The sequence below is a fragment of the Ostrinia nubilalis genome, chromosome 21 (assembly GCF_963855985.1).
Source record: "Ostrinia nubilalis chromosome 21, ilOstNubi1.1, whole genome shotgun sequence".
Classification (NCBI taxonomy): Eukaryota; Metazoa; Arthropoda; class Insecta; order Lepidoptera; family Crambidae; genus Ostrinia; species Ostrinia nubilalis.
Window position 1 is genome coordinate 520542 of NC_087108.1, and position 18848 is coordinate 539389.

The 18848-nt window shown below is 36.3% G+C and overlaps 1 protein-coding gene and 1 long non-coding RNA gene across 2 annotated transcripts in view; one reads left to right on the top strand and one right to left on the bottom strand.

Moving 5' to 3' along the window:
- Positions 1-18848, bottom strand: part of LOC135082409 (calcium/calmodulin-dependent protein kinase kinase-like) — a 100751-nt gene that overhangs the window by 64910 nt on the left and 16993 nt on the right. The gene's annotated exons all lie outside the window — the stretch shown is intronic.
- On the top strand, positions 11785-18829 carry LOC135082032 (uncharacterized). Its single transcript, XR_010259328.1, has 4 exons — positions 11785-12031; positions 12579-12793; positions 17363-17590; positions 18350-18829. It is a non-coding gene; the product is annotated as an uncharacterized LOC135082032 (long non-coding RNA).

The following is an 18848-nucleotide window of genomic DNA, read 5'->3' on the forward strand; positions in this document are numbered from 1 at the left end:
TCGTCGAGCCTGCGAGCGAGACGATTCGTAATGACTCTCGAAAACAGCTTGTAGACATGGCTCAGAAGTGAGATGGGTCTATAATTCTTCAACAAGGTTTTGTCACCTTTTTTGAAGAAGAGTATCACCACACTTCTGTGCCATGTCGTAGGCGTTTTTCCTTCGAGGATGACGGAATTGAACAGCTTCTGAAGAGCCTTCAGTATCGGCGTTCCACCTGCCTTCAAAAGCTCAGCCGTGATTCCATCATCACCCGGTGCCTTGTTGTTCTTTAGCTGTTTGAGAGCCATTCTAATCTCGTACAGACTGACGTCCGGGATATCTTCGGTATAGTGTCGGATCAATCTAGCTCTTGGGTCTTCGGCTAGATTTGTGACAGGTGTGCGTACACTCGTGTATAATTGTCCGTAGAACTTCTCAACCTCTTCCAATATCTCCGGCCCCGACGAAATGGCTCTGCCATCCTCGGTTTTCAGCTTGGTCAGTTGGCTTTGGCCAACAGACAGATCTCTTGCGAACACTTTAGAGCCCTTGTTTCGCTCGATCGCCTCTTTAATACGGTCTGTATTAAATTGGCGTAAGTCGCGAGTCAAAGACTTGGAGATCTGTCTGTTAAGACGCCGATACTGAGCAGCATCTTCAGAGGACTGCAGAACCAAGTTCCGTCTCTCTTCCATGAGTTGATTGGTGAGGTCAGAGATCTTTTTGGTTCTTTTTGAACGACGGGTTTTAAAGAACTTAGACCCAGTCGTTTGGACAATTTCCACGAACCTGTCACTGTATTCGTCCACATTTCCGCAGTCTCCTAGGCATTCGAAACGATTTTGCAGTTCGAGCTGAAAGCTTTCGGGGTTTTGGAGTTGGATGGGCGCTGGGCGGAGCGTAGACTTCATCAGTCGACATCTCTCGAGCTTGGGTCTGATATTCAATGTGCCTCTTACCATTCGGTGATCGCTTCCTGTTTTGACCGAGTTGATCACAGAGACATCATTGAATATATGCTTCTTCGTCGACAAGATGAAGTCGATCTCATTTTTTTGTAGCGCCATTGGGATGCAGCCATGTCCACTTTCGCTGTTTTGGCTTCCTGAAGAAGGAGTTCATCATAAAGAGGCCCTCCTTCTCCATAAAGCCAGCCAGCAGTTGGCCACGTGCGTTCCTCTCTCCGTACCCGAATTGCCCCACTTTCAGCTCATTATCGCTTCGTATTCCCAGCTTCGCGTTGAAGTCCCCCATCACAACGGTAAAATGGGACCGGGAGCTATGTATGGCTCTGGAAATATCCTCATACATAGTCTCCACTTCGTCGTCGGGGTGTTCCGTGGTCGGTGCGTATACCTGTATGACCTTCAGCGAATACCGTTTGGTGATTCTGAGTATAAGGTATGCTACCCTCGCCGAAACACTCTCGATCTGTACCACGTTGTTGATAAGGGACTTGTGGACGATAAACCCGACACCACCCTGGGACTGCTGGTCGCCCTCCCGGAAATAGAGCAGGTTTCCGGATTTGAGGATTATGGTGTCCTCCCCCTCTCTTCGGACTTCACATAATCCTACGATATCCCACCGTAACCTGCTCAATTCTTCCTCGAGTTCCACTAGCTTCACGTCTGTACGCAGTGTGCGAGCGTTGAAGGTTGCCAGGGCCAGAGGTCGTCGGTATTGGTAGCTTGGCATCCCCCGGGGATTCTTCGCACCCCTTGCCCCACCGTTACCGTGACCGCTACCGTGGTCCGGGATAGTGGGGCCGCCGGGGACTAGGGGCCGTTTTTTTGTTTGTGCCACCATTTGGAGGGTTTTGCCCTAATCGCCACGCTTGGCAGGCGGGTTGGCGATCGCAGTTTTTTGTTTGGTTTCGCACGCAGACGCTGCTGCCCGTCTGGTGCTACAGGGGTTTTGTCGCCTCTTACGACACGCCTCCTGTCGGCGGTGGGGAAAAGTATTCTTTTACGGCCGTCCCCACACGGCACAAATGATTAATGTACTGACAGTCAAATCTTGCGGAGAGCGCGTTTAAGATGATGTTGGGACTGCCCCGGACCTCGAATATAAATCGAACATTTACTAAGTAGTGTTCTTACTGAATTAAAGTTAGGGGCATGGCATGTGGCAAAAAGTCTTTTTTCTATAGGCGAAAGAGGATTTTTGCAAAAAGTCTAAAGTCAATTATTTATTTTAATCCTTGCCCGCGCGACACTGGCCACCAAGAAACCTAATTCTTTTTCTCGACGCCTACTCGTATTTCGATGTTCTTTTGTTTTCCCTTGAATTTCCACGCATATTTTCCCCCGTCTCGAATCTATGTAAATAATAGGTATAATACGTTTTATGCGCATATCAAGTAATACTTGTATCTATGAAACCTCGAAACACGCAACATTGAGGCTCCTCGTGCCAAAATAATTATTCCTCTGTAGATTCGCTATACTGCATGCGTATGCACTGTGGCCACACAGCCGTCCACTCCGAGCTGTATTCGTAATGGATCTGATGTATGTGTCAATGAGTTCGTGCGCAAACAGCTTCGTGTCGAACAACATTCGCTAGACGAGGCGCTAGCCGAACAATGGATGATTACGACGAAAAAGTACGTTGTTCAATTGGGATGAACATTTCGTGAAAAAGGACTTTATATTCCTTTTGCCCGTAAAAGACTTTGTATTCTTTTTGTCTAGTAGTTTCAGGTTGCTGTTAGTTATTAGATCATAATAATAAGTCCACCCAAAAGGTGGACCGACGACATCATAAAGGTAGCAGGAAAGCGCTGGACGCAGGCCGCTACCAACCGGGTAACATGGAAAGCATTGGGGGAGGCCTATGTTCAGCAGTAGACGTCCTATATCTGAGATGATGATGATGATGATGATGATGAATAATAAAATATGCTTTGTTCGACTATAATTATGTCATTGACAAATTAACTCATCAAATTCCAAGCGGTTACATAAGACCGCGTAACAATTTGATTTCCATTGTGTCTTAGCGGGACTGTAAGGGCTATTCTATTCGATCAAATATCCATCTTCATTCTACCCTCGCCTCAGTTCGCTGCCGCTGGTGTATCTGGGGGCACGGCAGTGCCCCCACCAAGTCGAGCAAAAAAGCGGCACGGCCGTACCATCCTTTTCTCGAAGCAATTCAGGCCATTTTCGACCGCCTGTCTGTAACTTCGTTGTGGATAAAACTAGAAGGCTGAATTTTCATTAGCTATGCAGGCATTGTAAAGACACGGTATATTTAAAATTTCATTCAATTTGAACCAGTAGTTTAAGAATTATAACGGGTCAAAGTTACTTAATTTTGTCACTCACTGACTCACTGACTCACTGACTCACTGACTCACCGATCATCAAAATTCTAAGGCACTTCTAGCAGACCTAGAAGCTTCAAATTTGGAATATAAGTAGTGTTTGGTGTATGAATCAAGGAAAAACTAAAATAGTTGGGGGCACGGTAGTGCAACCGCCAAGTCGAGTGAAATTTTTCAATTTCGGTCCAGTTTTCTAGATACATAACTGCTGTCTACAAAATACAAAAAGAAATGAGATCCCATCAAAAACAATACTTGTCAAAAAAACCAAGTCTCGCAACTCAGTTGTTCTACGGTAAAAAGTTGTGAGATCCATGTAATACCAAGTCCAGGCCAGGAAATCTTTAACGTTTTACATAAATATATTGAGTTGCGAGACTTGGTTTTTTTGACAAGTATTGTTTTTGATGGGATATTTTTTTACTTTATTTCTAAGAGTAAGGTGGCTTGTGTAGAGCCCTTTTACAACTGCAAGTACTTACATTTTTTAGGCATTTTAACTCTACCTGGGTCGAAACACTAATGTGGGGCCAAGGCTAAGAAGGAATAACATTATACAAATTTTCTATAACGTAGGTAATTTACGTAATCTTTGTTGACACAGCTAAAAGTACTTTGTATTTGATGATTTGATGTAATGCTAAACTTTTAGTTTAGGAAATGTCTCTACAACGTATTCAATGCATTTTGCATTATATGCGACACCGAACGGCGCGTTACGCGACCGAAAGTTTAGAACTTCCTCTTTATAGGACATCTGAGCAGTGCACAATGTTCTAGTCTAAAATTTTAAACTTTCGCGTTCTATTACACAGTTAAAATAGAGTGACATCTCATCGAGAAATTTTTATATGAGTTACATTAGTACTCACAGTTTTACGTTTCAATTGTGTTGCTTCAGCCGTGGTCACAAGCATACTAGAGATGCTGTAGATCCTGGCTACACAGGAGTTGCAGCGGTGGGAAAGAGAGGTGGGAATATCCTCGTAAGCATACTTGAGACCCATCCCTACTAATATTATAAATTCGAAAGTAACTCTGTCTGTCTGTGTAGCTTTCACGCCTAAACCACTGAACCGATTTTGATGAAATTTGGCATGGAGATAGTTTGAGGTTAGTCCCGAGAAAGGACATAGGATATTTTTATCTCGGTTTTTGAAACAGGGACCCGGGCGCGATAAAGTTTTTCTGTGACATTTCATGCGGGCGAAGCCGCGGGCGGAAAGCTAGTGTTTCTATATTTTAAGGTTCTAGTCTGCGAGAACTAGCTTCTTTTCTTCAGTTAACCAAATACTTATCAGTGTGCATTCGTTACAGTGCACGGGCATTTTATGGCGAATCGTAAACGTTATCGCAGATGGCGGCCAATAATGGAATGGTATTATCGTAAATGCTTCTGAAGTACTTATTGCTGTCTTATGAATACATAATGGATAAAAGTATTTATTTATTAAATATTATTTACGATTCGACTTCTACAACACATTCGAACAAAACTGCCCTCTTCTTCTTCTTATTATGTTTAAAACTGCCCTCTCCCATTTGTCTTAAGATGTCATTCACGCAATAAGTAGGTACAATTAAATTTTACCGTTTCAGCTTCAGTATTTTTACAAATTGACGATTTTGAATAATGCAAGACAAATGTATCCAAATCTTGAGAGGCTACTGCCTGGATCCTATTCGTGTAACAGAGTATTACGGCGTCTATTACATACAATCAAAATATTCACACAACTTTAGCAGCAGGATTCGATCTCAATAGTTCGATTCTCAAATATCACACACTTTTCTGTATTGGCAACAAATATGATTTCCAATGGCAGCCAATGTTGCTCAGATCAGAAATATTTTTTACTAAGTACAAATGCTATAAATAGAGATAAATGCTATAAATGCTCAGATAATTTTAAGCACAATAATGTCTTCGACAGCTTTTTGCTAGGCGTTGAAGCAAGCAATTTATGCAAAGCCATCGGCTCGTAGGAATGTAATTTGTATTCGCGGTGCGCAGCGTGCATTACAATCATGGTGGATTCCACGGTTAGCAACGATAATCATCTCGGATGTAATTGTGTTGTCACTTCCTTTCTCCTCTAATGTGCGACGCAATCTGGTTAATTCGGTGTGCAATGTTCTTAATATACCGGGAAGAAATAAATAAAGTAATTGTCTCCTGTCCTAGCTTAAATAACTGCTCTGGATTATCGGGGCTTTTGAAGGTGAAAGTGAATAAGCGCTTACAGGATATAATGTATCATCCTAGACAGCATCTTACTTAACATCAGGCGCGATTACGGTCAAATACCTGCCTTGTTCTGCATAAAAAATCCGCCCAAGTGTATTTTTCATTCGTTTATTTAAACATTAGAGTCAGTGACTCTAACTTGGTTGAAAATTAGCGTGCCTTTGACTACGTGGATCACAACATATTTTATGCTAAGTGAGGTCCCATTGCAATGACAATCTCGCTATTGCAACAGAGCACTAGCACTGCTCAGTCACATTTTCTTTTTGTCGGTCTTTTTTATATGTAACTTTTTGTCTTTGTGTGATATGCATTGTAATAAATGATTCTTCTTTCTATTTTTCGATGTTTTTAAAGAGTAATCCATCTTTTCGACGCCAACTAGCATCATGACTACTAAGTTTTGATGGTTTTGATGGATGATTTTGAGAATCAGAAAATAATCTCTACTAGCGTTCACATTTTATCGTCTGTCAGTATTATTATAGCATGAGTGAAGGTTTTAAGTCGTAAAAAGTATATTAAACATTTTGCAATGTTGCACAATATGCGGCTGTAGACGCCCGTTGATGAAACTTTTAACGATGGCCGCCTCTTGTAAGAGAATGGTTTGATGTAATAAAACGAATACCCGACTGCCTAGAACATTGCTATGTTTCAAGCGTGTGTATGGAAGGGAAATAATTTTTATTTTTCATTGCCAATCTGTGTAATTGTTCCCGTTTTAGAAAAGCTTCATTCGAAAAGGAAATGAGTATGTAATCATGAAGTCCGAAATCTTTGGTGAGCACTCTCCGGATTAAAAAAAGATATAAATGGTAGTATAATTATGTAAATACAATTTCTTTACAAACAGAGCCTTGCATAAACATCATCATAACTTTCTATCGATGTATGTGACGTGTATCGACATAGCAATGCTATAGTGTGGAAAACCTTAAATAAATAATTTCATTTCCAATCAACGTTATTGCCATTACATACTTACTTATAGACTGGCAGAGAATGCCACCCGGCATTAAGTCCGCCACTGTAATACACATTTATGTCCAAAAGTTTAAATAAAAAGTTATTGAAACTACAATCCTCTCATAAATTCAAATCCTAGTTTTTTTAGCACACATACTTGCTTATGTATAACAGTACGTAGGCTTTTTGCACACAAAGCAATCCATAATCCATATTTCTGGATGATCCGATATTTGACGTCGAGATTGAGTATCGTATTAACAGTTTAGCCTGCTAGCGTGTAAGAGGGCTTAGTTTCGGCCAGACCTTGGGATTGAAGGGCTTCCCGTCCTTTGCCGGGCATCGCTAACTAACATTGTAATCAAACGGTCTGGTGTCAGTCACGCTGTAGACTTTATTGCTATTAAATTATAGATCTACGAGTATACAGTGTGAGTCACGTTAAAGTGTACATATCAAAATAGATGAAACTAGACCTATTTTTATCGACAAAAAAGAGGTCAAAAAATTTTTGAGATTTTTTTTTAATTTTTTATAGAATTTTTTTTCTTTCAATTACTTATTGTAAAGAAAACATAATAACTTTTAAACTAAGCGGTATATCTTGATACAATAAAAACAGTAACAATGCTAAATAACAGGCAATACTAAAAAAATACATAAAATACACAAAAAAGGCCAACAAATAATAAAAAATGATGCTTTTTGAAAAAAATCCGCTTAAAAATTCGTGTTTTTTTGGTTATTTGATAAATTTCTCCAAAAAATGCCCCTATAACAGGTAGTTTTTATTACTTTGTATTATTCTCTATCATATTACCTTCGTAAAACGAAAAATTGCATGTCTCTATCCCTATCACAACGTTTGCAATGATCGTTTGAACTAAGCCTCTCCAGGCGCGCCATTCAACGCTTCGTTAACAACAAAACTGAAAATGGCTCTAGATTTGTAATTTTGATAAAGACAAGTTAGATTTCAAATAAAAACAAAAGATTTCGAGGTAAATTAAACATTTTAGTTAAAATTAAAATTGTCTCTACCTGTAGCGGAGAATAATGTTGTGGCAGGCCTTTGTTCAAACGATCATAGCAAATGTTGTGATAGGGATAGAGACATGCGATTTTTGGTTTTACAAAGATAATACGATAGAAAATAATACAAAGTAATAAAAACCACCGGTTATAGGGGCATTTTTTGGAGAAATTTATAAAATAACCAAAAAAACACGAATTTTTAAGCAGATTTTTTTCAAAAAGTATCATTTTTTATTATTTGTTGGCATTTTTTGTGTATTCTATGTATTTTTTTAGTATCGCCTGTTATTTAGCATTATTACTGTTTTTATTTTATCAGGATATACCGCTTAGTTTAAAAGTTATTACGTTTTCTTTACAATAAGTAATTTGAAGAAAAAAAATTCTATAAAAAAATAAAAAAAAATCTCAAAAATTTTTTGACCTCTTTTTTGTCGATAAAAATAGGTCTAGTTTCATCTATTTTCATATGTACACTTTAACGTGACTCACACTGTATCTATAAAAGCGAAAGATCACTGACTCACTCACCACGAAATCTCAGAAACTACAAGAGTTAAGAGTCTCAAATTTTGCATGGGGTTCCTTTTAAAACGTATGTGCTTACTGAGACGAGATTTTGCAAAATTCAACAACTAGTTTTATGGAGCTAAAACGGGATCCACGCGATACGAAGTCGCGGGTGGCTGCTAGTATCTAAAATGGGTTAGCAGTCGCTGTTTATGCATCATTTCCACTGCTGCATTTAATTTAATTTTCATGATTTTATATGGTACATGGGACCAGTGACTTGAAATGAAGTCCCACGAGGGTAAAATTGTATGGAGCAGAACAGATCAGTTCAGCATCACATCAGCTGAAAAACGGACTAAGGTCAGCTAGATACACTCGTAGAGTTTTAGTAACTTTTTTTTCTAATGGTGCGTGTGATGTGTGGAGTAATGCTGGGCCTTTCGTCTAGCAACTGTTTTCGCGACAACTTACTCGTTATAATACTCGTAGTATATTTTTGATAAGAGGCAATTCGTTCTGCTTGTGCCACGCATAACCCTACACTAAGGTCACACGAAGTTCAAAACTTGATTCACTTTCAAACATTGATTGAGGCTTTTTATTGGTTGAATGTCAATATTTAGTTAGCCCAATCACCGGACTATACTAGAATCTTTTTGAGAGTGAATATGGATTAAGAGCGATGTTTTGTCTGTGGGATTTATTTTGTGTTTTGTCATGATGTCGTCTTATTCTCTTATCTCGTACATTATTTAAATAAATGAGCATAATTTGGTGCCTATTGTTAGCCAAACCACAGAATAAGTAATAGTACAGTAGGGTAATTCAAGTGCAATCTGTCATTTCAATCTATTCTATTTGTCATTTAGCTTGTTTAATCTGTGCTGAATAAAGTGCACAATATTTAAGCAGGATATGGTTGCACGCGGATTTTTAGAGAGTTAAATCTTTTGGCCAATAGAAAACGTCATAATAGTTATTATATGAACTGGGATTGGTCAATGACTTTTGAAATTAAAATCCGATGGCCTGAAAAAATCGGTTTTCCAACAAACGTCAGTTACGCGCAAGGAGGTTTAGCTATTTATCCATCGAAGTTAATAAGGGAGAAGACATAAGACTAATTTTATTATTTGCCTGCCGCGACCCGGTTTTTACGAACAATGACGATGACGAACGATGAACCAGTAACGAGGAGCACACTTAGCAATGCTTCCAGGTTGCGCCTCGGTATCAATTAAGTAACATTTTCCGTTAAGTTTACTTTATGGCCAACTAAAGGACTTTTGCCGTCTCCATGGACAAACTCGAAGTATGATAACTACAGTCATAGTCAAAATTTTGCACTGCCATTGCCGCTGGATACCATATATCGCTACTATATTCATAGATAATAGACTTTCAGTGAATCGTCAAAATTGACATTGTTTTTTAAATAACAACAAATGGTATGAATTTTTAAATGTGATATTTTTATAAAGGTAAGTCCCCAAAACAACATTTGATAGCCTATTTTCTTTCGTTGGCATCTAAGTTCCTGTTTTCTACATATATGTTACTACTACCTATTGGATAAGTAACTAAGAACTTTGTCGTTTATTCCATGTGAACAAAATCCCTAAAAGCCCATTTGTAATAATATTCTTACTAAACACTGCTGAAAAAGGACTAAACTTCTGAGCTATGAACGTATAATCCAGTAGCATTAAGTAGGTAGGTACGTATAGCGACGTTGGAACTTGATATAGAAGTTAGCTGTTTTATATTTTTTTTCACAGCAGAAATCTTTATTTTAGATCTTAATATCTGATCGTACGTATTGTCTTTTAAAATATTACATTTGCCTAAATAAAAATAACCGACCTGCTGCTTATGTAAATTATAATTATTTATAACCCTACTTACAATGCATAACAATCATAATTAGGTATAGGTATTATAACCCTACTTAACAATGCATAACAATCATAAGATAGTTTGGCGTATAAGTAGGTAGGTAGGTACTATCTAGGCCGAAGGTGGAAGCGATCGACCCGGAAATATTCTCAACCATCTCAACTATCATAATATGTATTTAGAACAGTCCCTCCTTACCAATGATATTATAGATAATACCATTGCTCCTTACCATCAATGCAATCGAGCAGACATAGGACATTGATAAAAATCGCCCTAAGATTTTCAAAGACTTAGTATGTACCATAATTTTATGTATATTTTATTTATTTACTTGCAAGTGTCCAAACCTATCGGACAAGTTGCAGTTCGAAAAAATATTTTAAAAGTATTTAAACGAAATCAAAGTCACCGACATATTGACAGAGCAGAGACAGAGATGCGCTTTTTTAATTCGATTTAAGTAAATAATGGTATGATCGATTAGACTAGAGTCTAATCATTAGACCTTTAGACGGGCGCAGATCCGCCGCGCCCGCAGCGCTTCAGTGCGCAAAACTATAGCGGTTAAGATACATCAATTAGTTTGAGAGTAATAGTCATTTAACTCATGTATTACTAAATTTCTTAACTAGTGAAAATTCCTTAGAAGAAAATATGAAAAGTGACTGTAGATGAAGTAATTGCTTGCTTCTGAAATATACTGTGGTAACGACGGACCACTACGGAACCCTACACTGCGCGTGGCACGACACGCTAATTATTATAAATTTTATTTTACACTTTTTAGTAGTATCTCAATCTCAGAGCCTTGGTTCAATTACAATACAATTTAGCACCAAAGTGCTCGAAAAGAAATCCAGCAAACCCAAACTCGATAAGTTTCCACCGTTTCGTTTAGGAATTCTTATGGCCACCTCCTGACTCCATCATCAGGACCCTGGACATCATCTAGTACTAAAGTGTTCGAAAAGACAAATCCAACGAACCCAAATTCGATGCGATGCCGCCATTTCATTTAGGAGTTCCTATGGCCACCTCATGACTCCATCATCAGACCAGCTCAATGGTACCATAACATTGCATTGTCATCGTACTTACATAAGTATACCAAATTTCAGCTCAATCGGTTGGAGGAAAACTGGTCTTAAATTCAGTTGCAAGAGTTGTCCCACACATACTTGGTAACAATGTCGTTAGTGATCTGGTTACAAAAACTGTTGTTTTGGGTTCTGGAAGTTCTGAAAGCCCGAATGTACTTGTCAGAACGCGTTTTTCAGCGTGCTTTCGGTAAATAGTAGGTTTAAATAGTAGGTTTTTAGGGATTAACGATTAACGGACTTAGGATAATTTAACGGAAGTTAACGAGTCCGTTAACATTTTTTAAAGTTAACTTAAAAGTTAATCCGTTAATAGAAATGTTAACTTCGTTAATTAACGATTAACGGATTAACGAGTTAATGCCCAGCTATGATATTTAATCACATTTATTTACCTACATTTACATATTTACTCTTTTCTTTAAGTGTAGACACTGTTTATGTATAAGTCCACTATTGCATGCCGTGGCAACCTATAATTAAGGCAGCACTTAGATTAAGTTAAATACGTTGTAAATATTGATTGTCTTCCAGTGTATGTCTTGTTGGTTGTCCTATTAAATAAATAAAATAAATATTTATAGCAACACAATGTTTAAAAATAAAATTTTTCAAAAACGATCAATTTAATCGATTATGTCTATTCTAAATGGACATCCCTATTTGTTAGTCAAATTGTCATTCACTCGCATCACCTTTTCTCTCTCACTCACTCTTGCTGTGTTGCTGTCTTGCTTGATCCTTCTTTGTGATTCGTTTGTGTTTTAGCTTTTATTTTCGGAACTTTATTAACTACAAACTTGGCTATTCAAACGGACTCTGATTGATTGCAATAACGACATACTCAGCCTGGGATTTACTGTTTTTGTGTGGCTCGGCCAAGGCTCGGCTGGTGGTTCTATGGTGTTAGAAAATGAGCAACTTAATTATACACAACAATGGGCAGCACCTCGATCGGTAAGTACCTACATTTTGCTCTGCAATCTTATGAATAAGTACTAGCCTTGCCAAACTTCTGAATTGCCATTCTCATGGCGGGTTGTCTTGAAATGAATGTTCCGCTATTATCTGTGGTTCAACCCTGGACAGTGTGGACAGCCAGGCCCGATTCGATTGTAAGAAACTAGTCGATGGTACAGCGCAATGGAGGCATGAGCGAAACAACAATTATGTTGACAATCCAGCTGGTTTTGGTGTAAATCTAAGGAATTATTTACTTTGACACTATCTCCCTGCTCTCAATGAAAGCTTGTTTTGTTTTGTTTTTTGGAACTAAGACTACTAGATTATTATTTTTTGTAACTAAGTTTGTAACACGTCATAATTAATTATTATAACAACAATGCTTATTTACTAAAGCTGTTTAACCCTACCCTCTGACCCAAAATTCTACTAACAGCACATAATATTGAATTATCATTTTTTTTATGGTTTGCGGCTCAATTTATTCAACGCACAGGAGTATGTGTGGCATGGCATGCAATGAATCTATTTATTTTTACAGGTTACAGCTCATGATCTTATATGCACAACATGATGGACCCAAGCCCAAGATACAACACAAATGCATCTACTTCAAATCTTAGCAGAAAATGTGTGCTTTGCAGTAGAACACTAGAGCCTAGAACACGTTCACATCAGCTCATGTCCCTGAGAACTAACACTCAACATCATATTAACATCAGGAACATAATTGTGGAACGACTAACTCCATTAGAGGTAATGCACGCTAAAGTCCTTATTTAATAAAATGTTATTGGCTATACCACAGAATAATAATAAGTACTTCGTACAGAAGATTTTCTTCGCGAAGATATTTAAAAAAAAATATGCTCAATGTCGTTAACAATATGGTGTAATTTAGCTTGTCTCAAGAGTCGAGCACCATTTTGTTGACAAACGTCAGTGATCGGTACTGCGCCGAAGACATAGGGCTGACTTCGGTAAAATGATGTGTGACGTGAGGTGCCAAACTGCGAAAAATGGCGGAGGAAATACATGAATAAGCATGAATTATATTTTGTGTTTCTAATATTATTCAGGCAGTTAAAAAATACTGCACAGTATTAATTGCACCACCGTTTTTACATATCGCCCATTTGCGACGACACTGTGACATCTCGACATATACGATTTTTTGTTTTACCGAAATTCTGAACCGCGATCTTGCGTTCTTTTATCTCCAAAAACAGGGTATTTGTTACTCCAAAAACAACAATACTATGAGAGAAAGAGACAAAATATTACGTTATAGCGCTGGCTCGTTCGGCGATCTAGTTGGCTTCGACACTGTGACAGTTCAGTTGCCACCTGCGCTTTGAGATGTGAGGTGCTCTTCGTTTTTAAGAAAAACGTGACATCTCGAGGATACCGCGGTATTGATGACAAAGGTAAGTTTTTAAAATATTTTTATTTTATTCGACAATGTGGCACGTCATACTTATCACAGTGTTCTTGTAAAACAAAAAGCAAAGTAAAAGAGAAATTATTTATATGTCACGTTATTCTTGTAAGAAAATCGAAGTATCATCGGGACATCTTAACTAGTAACGTTGTAGATGATGAAAATTTTTCCTATATTGAAAATATGTTGTAGGTCATTTGTTGATGTTCTGTTATTGCAGAATACATGTTATTGAAATTGAATGGTATATCTACTTGTCACGTTGTATACGCTAAACAGTAATACTAAACTTCAGATATCATTACAGATGGGGACTAGCAATGCAAAAAAGCAAAGGTTAACATTTGTGGCGATGCACTGCCTGAATTATCATACGATAGCCTTAGATTAGCTTAATCTAAGACGATAGCTAACAAAATTATCTATTAGTAGAAGTATGCTAGAATAGCAATGCATTAGATGACCCCAGATATTTATTTATTTATGTAATTATTCAATGTTACTTAGCTGTATTGGCTAATGTTTTGCTTTCTGCAAAAATGTATTTTAATGTTTTAATATAATTACAGATAATCAGCAATTGATGGAATTTTATCGATTCTTGCCCAAATATACTTTGGCGGGCGCAACATTTTTTTTTTTAATAACATTGCAATAGGTATAACTATTTCAGAAAAACTACGCCAATAAAATGGCTAAATTATTTATAAATAGTGGTTGTTATTTTTCACAATTAATACATTTTTTAAATATCTTTTATAAATTTAATTTTAAATAAGTATAAAAAATTAAAACACCCTAAAAGGTACCAAAATGTCGCTTCTTTGCCATTTTATGCGCCGTCTCCGGCGATTTTTGCGTTGATAATTTTAGGATTAAATTGTCATTCATGACTAGTCAGTTAAAAAACATCTATTTACTAACCTAGTAGGTACCTACAATTTTTTCTTCTGCATACATACATACTTAGTACAGTTTCTCTTACTGTGTTTTTTTTTTTAGTAGTTTACGAGGTTTTACTTTTGAGAGTTTTTCGTTTATTTTAATAAGCATTAGTTTTTAGAATAAGAAAACTTAATGTGAGCTTAAATATTGTAGGTATGTATACAACTGTCTGTCTACTTAGATAATATTTTTATAAGTGTAATTTAACATGGCAAAGCGAAATATTCGCCTGTTCCAATAATTACCTCATTTTTACTGATTGTAATGTTATTAAAATTAGAGATGAAACGGATAGTGGTTTGGCCGGATACCGGATACCGGATATCCGGCCAGCTGCTAGGCCGGATAGCCGGATATCCGGCGGCCGGATAGTTGGCCAATTGTCTCGTTGCATGTCGTAACGAGTTTAGCGCCGCACAGGTGCTTCAAACGCGATCAGTGGGTCTATTAGTAGACTAGACTAGTCACACTTTTCGAAAATCGAATCCGTCCGAATACAGTGTAAATTCACGATAAAGAGTACATATGAATTAAGGTGAAACTAGACCTATTTTTATCGACAAAAAAGAGGTCAAAAATTTTTTGATTTTTTTTTTTTAATTTTTTCTAGATTTTTTTTTTCTTCCAATTACTTATTGTAAAGAAAACGTAATAACTTTTAAACTAAGAGGTATATCCTGATAAAATAAAAACAGTAATGATGCTAAATAACAGCCAATACTAAACACATAAAATACCCAGAAAATGCCAACAAATAATAAAAAAACGTATTTTTTGAAAAAAATCTGCTTTTAAATTCGTGTTTTTTTGGTTATTTGATAAATTTCTCTAAAAAATGTCCCTATAACCGGTGGTTTTTATTACAGAGACATGCGATTTATGGTTTTACAAAAGTAATATGATAGAAAATATTAAAAAGTAATAAAAACCACCTGTTATAGGGGCATTTTTTAGAGAAATTTATCAAATAACCAAAAAAAACACGAATTTAAAAGCAGATTTTTTTCAAAAAGTATGTTTTTTTATTATTTGTTGGCATTTTGTGGGTATTTTATGTATTTAATTAGTATTGCGTGTTATTTAGCATTATTACTGTTTTTATTTTATCAGGACATACCTCTTAGTTTAAAAGTTATTACGTTTTCTTTACAATAAGTAATTGGCAGAAAAAAAATCTATAAAAAAAATTAAAAAAAAATCTCAAAAAATTTTTGACCTCTTTTTTGTCGATAAAAATAGGTCTAGTTTCACCTTAATTCATATGTGCACTTTTGTCGTGACTCACATCACACTGTATAATGTCAGATTTTGCCACTTGTCTAGGGGGTAGATCAATTCGGGCGATTTCGCTTGCCATCGTGAGTGTGTGATTGAATAGCGAAAATTAAATTAGTTTATTTGCTGCGTAATCTGACTGAACTGCATCATGTCATCAGATCATCAGTGAAAAAAAGATCGCCTATTTTTTTTGGCAATATTTCGACATTAACAGATATTTACTTTTTATCTATTCGTCATTAGAGTGAATAGCCCAGAAAAATATTTTAGTTTTTTGAAAGGCTTTAATATGGCTTTTTTGTAACATTTTGGACTTTAAATAAAAGCCGTCATTATTATAAGCCATTTAATTGACATTAACCTCAAAGATTAATGCATTTCATTTTATTAATAGGAAATTGTCGTAGTTTTTTAATATCCGGTATCCGGCCGGATAGTGAGTTACTATCCGGTATCCGGCCGGATAGTAAATTTAGGCCGGATATCCGGCCTACCGGATAGTTACCGGATATCCGTTTCATCTCTAATTAAAATAAAATAAAAATTTTCAAGATCAACGTTTTATCTAAATAATGACTTATATAAATATATTTTTTTACATCATCTTCAACGTGACAACTGAACTTACCATCTTCAAAATATTATTTTTTACTAGAACAACGTGATAAGTTGTCTCTTTTTTTTTCAATCGCTATAATTTCATCAATTTAGACGCAAAGTTATGTCTTACTATAAATATTTAAATTCATTAATAGTTAATCTGTAAACGTTTTATACACAATTAGGTAATCCTAACCTTCTTTTAAGAGTTATGGTCATTCGAAAGTTAAAAAGTCGATTTCTGTAAAACCACTGTTTTTGATATATCACAGTGTCGTCGCAAATGGACGATATGATTTAATGTATTTGTTACGGTCAAAGTGATAAATGTGAAAATTATGAATAATCGCCGGTTATTATGAATAATTACCGCATGATTTGGTAAATGTGATTAATATGAGGTCATTTATGTGTGTATAAAACTAAATAGGCGGCTTAGAGGTGGCCCTAGGGCCACCCCCGCCGCACCTTAACCTATTTTTCACTTTAAATCAAAACATTATGTTATAGGCATCATGGAAAAGTAATATTATGCAAAAAACATTCCAAACTTATTATGCCAAATTATATTAATATATGATATCAAAACGTTCAAAAGTTTGGCTGTACAGGAGCATGTACACAAGATGTTGTTCTCTTTTATGAAATTTGTTAGTACTAAGGTTGAATTATTAAATAATCACTGTTAAATGTGATTAATTTATCACTTTTACCGCGACTGTCGGTAATTATTCATAATAACCGGTTATTATTAATAATTTTCTATTTATCACATTAACCGTAACATATTTACAATGCAAATGGGTGAAGAATACGTGCGTGCGTCAATACTCGCTCGTGATTGTCCTGTCGATTTGGTATCTCAGGAGGGGTAGTCGCGCGTGTTTTGTTTCCGATGCAAACTCGCGGAGATGAACAGGCCTGGCTATACAATCAGTCTAATTCTTGTAAAGTTATTGGTTTCTGTAAATTAATACTAAAATAAAATAATTTAAGTGCGGGACATTAAAAAACTGATAATTTTTTTAAACTTATTTCTAATTATTATTATTTTTAAACAGGTTACTGCAAATGACTACATCTGTGGGGCTTGTCACTCATTATTGCAAAGAGATACCACACCTACTTCACAAGACTCTCCAGATATGCCAACCGGTGCCCCGGTAGGTCACCAACAAGTTTGTGTTGGATGTGGTTGTTCATTATTGCGAACTTGAAGTCATTGTTTGGATACAGAGAATAATCAAGATATATTAAACATTGTTCGAAATTGGATTCAACCCAGAGAGGTAAGAGCCCTGCCAGTTTTATAATACATAAAAATAATTATGCCGGTTTATTATAATAATAAAAAAGGTTTTTTCCGAATCAGCCTTCCCATCCTTCAACTCCTTCCATTGCTTTCAATCTGCCACTACTCTCATCCATACAGGTTATACAGGGTGGAAACGATAAGTGATCTCACTCGATTATTTCTAAACTACACAAGATATCGAAAAACTGGTTACTCATCCTGAAAGTGCTTCACGAGCTCTTTCTAACGGTATCAGTAAATAGTTACAGAATTAACTGGATCTATCCGAAAATTCAATGTTTTCAGCCTCCATACTAAATGTATACCAGCCACACAATATTAAAAGTGTTATAGATCACTTATCGTTTCCACCCTGTATAATACAAATAGACTTATATTATTAAAATATTGCAATATTATTACTTACATAATATTAAACATAATTTTTACTATTATAAAGCCAGTTAAAAATTCCCTAAGCCAAATAAACTCAGTAAAGTTTTATTTATACTTCCTGCATAACAACAGACTACTCTTTTAAACTACCACTATTCTCACTCTCAATCCTCGTTCCTCATTCATCCCTTTCGTTTCCTCCATAGACCAATCATTCCTCATCATTCAGCGTTCAAATCATAAATTATCTTTCATCACTCATCTTACTATTCCGTTACACACAAAAGTCGTTAATCCTACATAAATATTGCTCTTCTTATTGTTGAACTGTGAATCTGATGTTTTATTTTATTTTCAGATTCGTCCTTCAGATCTTCTTTGCCATAGATACTATCAGAGAGCACGAATTACTACAGTTGGTGCTTATTTAATGAAGCTGAGGACCGGTGATTCAGATGACAGAATAGCTACATTACTTGGCATTTCAAGGAGTACTCTTACAAAATATGTAATGAAAGCACGCAGTATGATGGAGGAACATTTCGTACCAGCACATTTAGGGTTACAACATATTAGTAGAGAGGAAGTAGCCCAAAGAAACCTTTATGTTCCAGTCTCTTTTCGGGAAGCCAGGAAACGATTTACCACAAAGAAAGGCTATTGTCATCATGGATGGTACATACCTACATTTATGTGCAAAAAAGTAGCAATTATGCATACCAAAAAAAAAACTTATTCCCTATACAAATATCGGAATCTCGTTAAACCATTTATGGTACTTTGTTGTGATGGCGACATCATTGATGTATTGGGCCCATATTTAATAGAAAATGTAGAACATGACCATTAATAAATAA